The following is a 6000-nucleotide window of genomic DNA, read 5'->3' on the forward strand; positions in this document are numbered from 1 at the left end:
AAAGAAAAGGGAAAAAAAAAAGGAAAAACAAACAAACAAACAAAAAAACCAAGCAAGGGTAAGGGGTTTTCCTTTTCAAAGTGAATGCCCGACACAGCCGCGGTGATTGGGGGGGATTTGTTTCCCCGGTAACCGCAGAGGAATCTAAGCTTGCGCAACCTCAAGCCACGTCCCTTAGCTCTTTGTGAGACGCGGAGAGGTTTTGGCGAGTGGATGTTTTAGTTAAAAAGAAATATTCTTATCTGTTTGTGAGGTTTGCAGTTGCCAGTGTGTGGTAGTATCTTAAAGTGCTGGTGGCTTAATCCTCAACCACAGAGGAGCAGAAAAGCAGTGTAAGATCAAGGTCCCCCCCCCCGCTTTCCTGCGGAAGGGTCTGTGCTACGTCCCGGCTGAAATCTATGGGAATTTTGGCGAGACCTTGTTGAATTTTTTTTTTTTTTGGTTCAATGTGTTTAAGGGCGCAAGGGACCCCGGCTGTTTCTTTTGTGAGCCTAAAACTGTTGGTGTTTGAAGCCAGGTCCCTGCAGAAAAGGGAAACCCGGTCTAGCAGCTTTTGATTGTGTGCAGAGAACGGAAAGCCCAGTGCCAGCCGAGGTGGCTGGGATTTTAGTAGAATTGTTGGATTCCTGCGAGAACTCGGTTGATACTCTGCAAAGTTCACAATTGTTAATTTTAATTATTTTAGTAATAATATACCCAAAGCAAGGCATAACAGAAGACCCGGTTTAATAAGTGATTAATAACCAGCAATTTGGGTCAAGTGCCTGGCTGATTGTGTAGTGGGTTTTTTTTAAGAGGAAATTTTTTTTCCTCTGTTCTTTTTTTCTTTTTTCCTTTTTGTGTGTCAAAAGGCATTGGGAAAAATAGGATCCTGAATATGGGAGCAAATGAAAGCAAAGAGATTCCCAGAGGAAGCCCTTTGGGGTGCATTTTAACACACTGGAAAGAGCCGGTGGGTTGTGATGGTACAGAAACCAGGAGGGAGCTAGTTAAGTTATGTACACAGTGGTGGCCACTCTATAAACTTGATGAGGGAGTGAAGTGGCCAGCAAATGGTACACTGGACTATGAGACACTATTACAGTTAATGCTTTTCCTCTGGCGGGAACAAAGGTGGTCAGAAGTGATATATGCAGATATGTTTTTCAGCCTTCGAAACCACCCTGAGTGGCAAAGGGATTGTGGAATGAAGCCTCCATCTGATCCTTTAGTACTGGCCCTTGAAAAGGACAATAAAGCTACTAAAGGAAAGCCCAAACGTTGCTGCAGCACCTGCTCTATAAATCAGAGGTGCACACATCCTGACAAGGTATACCAAGTAGAGGCTTTGGAACAGGAGACAGAAGACATACTTAAACCACCTCCAAAGAGACAGGAAAGGGAGAGGGTGGTGGGAAATGCAGATTCAGAACCACCATTAACTCCTGCCTCCCCTGCTTCATCTGTGACTTCATCTTCCCTTGGAAGGACAGCAACTAAGGCAGAGGTTTCTCCACCCACTCCTGAACCATACCCACCACTGCCTAGCAGTGACAGTGAGTGGGATGAACCTGAACCTCCCCTGTCACTCCCCAAACTTCCTCCACAAAGGCCTATAGCATCCAGGGCCCGAAAACAAACCACAGGAGTCATACAAGCACCTCTAAGACAAGCAATGACCTCTGATGGAGAAACAAAACTAATTAAAGTTCCCTTTTCCTCAATTGATTTAGAGATCTAGGAAAAGAGTGCTAAGGGTTATCGAAGTGATCCAATGGGAGTTGCTAAGAAAATGAAGTTTATAATTAAGCAGCATTTACCTGATTGGGCAGACCTCCAATTGCTGCTTGATGCCTTAACAGAAACTAAAAAACAATTAGTTTTGAAAGTAGCTAAAGACCTAGCTGAGGATGACTGTAGAACAACACAGGAAGATGTTAAAGATGTGTTTCCCCTTCAAGACCCGGGCTGGGATCCTAATAATGATGAGGGGTTAGGACGGTTAAAGAGATACCAGGAATTAATAGTAAAAGGGCTAGAAAGAGCAATCCCCAAAACCATAAATTGGTCAGCACTATATGCTGTCAAACAAGGCCCTTCCCAAACACCTTCTGAATTTCTAGATCACCTGCGAGATGCGATGCGCCGACACACCACCCTGGATCCTAGATCTAATGAAGGGACACAGCAATTAATAAATTTATTTTTAGGGCAGTCTACAGGAAACATCAGGCGGAAACTCCAGAAGATCCGGGGTCCAGACAGCCGAAATTTAGAAGCTTTACTAGATGAAGCCTGGAGAGTTTTAAGTAACAGGGAAGAAGGATACAAACAGGGGATGAAGAAATTAGTAGCAGAAGTAAGGGAGAGAGAAAAAGAAAAACAGGGGCAAGGTCCACTGAAACAGGGACCACCCCGACTGAGAAAAGACCAGTGCGCATTCTGCAAGAAATTTGAGCACTGGAAAAACCAATGTCCAGAATTAAGAAAGGGTAATGAACATAGAAAAAGTGGTCAAAAAGGGGAAAAGGTGGTTGCTCATGTAAAAGAAGACTGAGGAAGACCGGAGGGCCCTACCCTAGAGGACCCTCTGGTTATAATGAAACTAAGGAAAAGAGAAGAAGAAGTAAAATTCCTAGTAGACACCGGGGCAACATTTTCAGTGTTAAATAAGGCCCTAATACCTGTAACCAATGACTATGTTATGGTAAAAGGAGCAACTGGCCAATCTGAAAGAGCTTATTTTTGTAAACCATTGAAGTATAAATTAGGGAAACAATGGGGAATTCATCGATTTTTATATAGGCCTAGAGCTCCATCTGCACTGTTGGGCAGAGATCTGCTAGAGCAGCTGGAGGCAAAGATAATATTTAAGAATGGGGAAATTATTTTGGAGGTAAAAGATCAACAATATATAGAACTGTTAAGTTTAATGATGATAACCAAAGAAATTGAAGTTACAAATGAAGAAGAGAATTTCAGGAAAGTAATAGATCAGATGTTTCCTAGAGTGTGGGCTTCTGACATACCAGGCAGGGCAAAGAATGCACTACCAGTACAAATCAAACTTAAAGAAGGAAAATAGCCAGTAAGAGTTAAACAATACCCCCTAAAGAAAGAAGATAGAGAAGGGATTAGTCCAATTATTGAGAATTTTCTGAAGATAGGGCTACTGAGGGAGTGTCAGTCTGATTTTAACACTCCTATCCTGCCAGTGAAGAAGCCCGATGGCACATACAGGCTGGTACAGGACTTAAGGGCTGTTAACAAGATAACTGAGGACTTGTATCCAGTAGTTGCTAATCCTTATACCTTGTTGAATCGTTTAACTCCCGAACTAACCTAGTTTACTGTTTTAGATTTGAAGGATGCTTTCTTTTGCCTCCCTCTCCATGAAGCCAGCCAGAAAATCTTTGCATTTGAGTGGGAGAACCCCAAAACGGGACGGAAGAACCAGCTCACATGGTGTGTGCTTCCCCAGGGGTACAAGAATTCACCCACTATATTTGAAGAGCAGCTTGCAAAGGACTTAGAGTCTTGGGTACCTCCACCAGGAGAAGGACAATTGCTCCAGTATGTAGATGACCTCCTAATAGCCACCCAAACCCATGAAACATGCTTGGACTGGACGGTAAGCCTCCTAAACTTTTTGGGCTTGCAGGGGTATCGAGTATCTCAAAAAAAAGCCCAAATAGTGAAGCAAACAGTAATTTACCTGGGCTATGAAGTGAGTGCTGAACAAAGAACCCTAGGGCAAGATCGCAAAGAGGCAATATGCCAGACCCCAAAGCCTCAGACAGTGAAGGAACTAAGAACCTTTTTAGGTATGACAAGATGGTGCAGATTGTGGATTTATAATTATGGATTACTTGTTAAACCTCTGTATGCCTTGATCACGGAAGGAAGCAGAGACCTTCAATGAACAAAAGAAGCAGCTCAAGCTTTTGACCAGCTAAAGAAGGCCCTCATGTCAGCACCAGCCTTCGGACTTCCAGATGTGAGTAGGCCATTCTTTTTGTTTTCTCATGAGAAGCAAGGGATTGCTTTAGGGATACTAGCACAAAATCTGGGTCCATATCGAAGGGTAGTTGCCTACCTCTCTAAACAGCTGGATACAGCAGCTAAGGGGTGGCCAGGGTGCCTCAGAGCCATTGCAGCAGTGGCAGTGAACATCCAAGAGGCACGCAAGTTCACCCTGGGTCAGAAGATGACAGTGCTAGTGTCTCACACAGTGTCTACAGTCCTGGAAACGAAAGGGGGGCACTGGCTCTCCCCACAGAGATTCCTGAAGTACCAAGCTATACTAGTGGAACAAGATGATGTTGAGATTGTGGTGACTAACATTGTGAACCCAGCTTCCTTCCTCAGTGGCAGCATGGGAGAACCTGTGATCCATGATTGCCTGGAGACCATTGAAGCCACCTACTCCAGTCGCCTAGATCTAAAAGATACCCCGCTTGAAAATGCCGAGACCTGGTTTACTGATGGGAGCAGCTATGTCATCAATGGAAAGAGACATGCTGGGTATGCAGTTACCACAAGCAGAGAGGTAATAGCGTCCAAACCATTACCAGCAAATACCTCTGCACAGAAGGCTGAGATAGTTGCCTTAATTCGAACTCTGGAGCTGGCAAAAGGAAAAAGAATTAACATCTATACGGACTCAAGCTATGCATTTAGAGTAGTTCATGCACATGGAGCCATTTGGAAAGAGAGAGGACTGTTAAACTCACAAGGGAAGAACATTAAACATGCACAAGAAATATTGAGACTGTTAGATGCAGTGCAACTGCCTGAAAAGGTAGCCATCATGCACATCAAAGCACACCAGAAAGTAAGCTCAGAGTTGGAAGAGGGGAACATGCTAGCGGATAGAGAGGCAAAAGCAGCAGCAAAAAGTAAGATAACTAATGAGACAATTGAGGCAACATTAATCCCAGATGGAAAAATTTCTATTGAAGGTAAGCCCATATACAATAAAAAGGATAAGAGACTTATTAAGGCAAAAAAGGCAAGTTATAACCAGAAGAGATGGGCTGTGACAGAAGAAGGAAAACTTATAGTACCCTCCTATTTGTTGTGGTCATTAGTACAGAGAGAACATGAGAAAACACACTGGGGAATAGATGCCCTGTATAACCATTTAAGAGAAAGAATCATGGCCAGGAAATTGCAAGGCACAGTGATACAAGTAACTCGTCAGTGTAGTCTTTGCCTCCGAACTAATCCCAAAAACACCCCAAAGCCTAAAGTGGGACAAATTGGGAAAGGCTGTGGACCTAGGCAACAATGGCAAATTGACTTTACAGAGCTGCCCAAGAAGGGAGGATATCGTTACCTATTGGTGTTAACTGATACTTTTTCAGGATGGCCAGAAGCCTTTCCTGCCAAAACAGCTAAGGCCCGAGAGGTAACCAAAGCACTGTTGCAAGAAATAATACCTCGTTTTGGAGTTCCAGCCACCATATCCTCAGATAGAGGACCACACTTTATTTCAAAAATTGTACAGCAAATAAGCAACCATCTGGGAATAGACTGGGAATTACATACCCCATATCATCCTCAGTCTAGTGGCCAAGTGGAAAAAATGAACCACTTGATTAAACAACAAATAGTGAGACTGGGGCAAGAAGCAAATTTGCCCTGGCCCCAGGCTCTTCCATTGGCATTATTGCGAATTCAGACAAAACCAAGGGCAAAAGAGAAACTGAGCCCTTTTGAAATATTATATGGAAGGCCATATGCAGTTCAAGAAGGAACAACACCCATGCAAGTGGGGGAAGAAACCCTACATAGATATATAGTAGCACTAAATAGACAACTCAGAGAAATTGAGAAACATGTGGCTAGAGCCCAAAACAGGGAATTAGATGGGCCAGTACATGATATACAACCTGGGGATTATGTATATATTAAGTCTTTTGCAGAAAAGACCTTGGAACCACAGTAAGAAGGACCATTCCAGGTGCTTCTTACTACCTTCACTGCAATCAAGGTGAAGGAACAGAAGGCCTGGATCCA

The sequence above is a fragment of the Sylvia atricapilla genome, chromosome 15 (genome assembly GCF_009819655.1).
Source record: "Sylvia atricapilla isolate bSylAtr1 chromosome 15, bSylAtr1.pri, whole genome shotgun sequence".
In the NCBI taxonomy this organism is placed as follows: Eukaryota; Metazoa; Chordata; class Aves; order Passeriformes; family Sylviidae; genus Sylvia; species Sylvia atricapilla.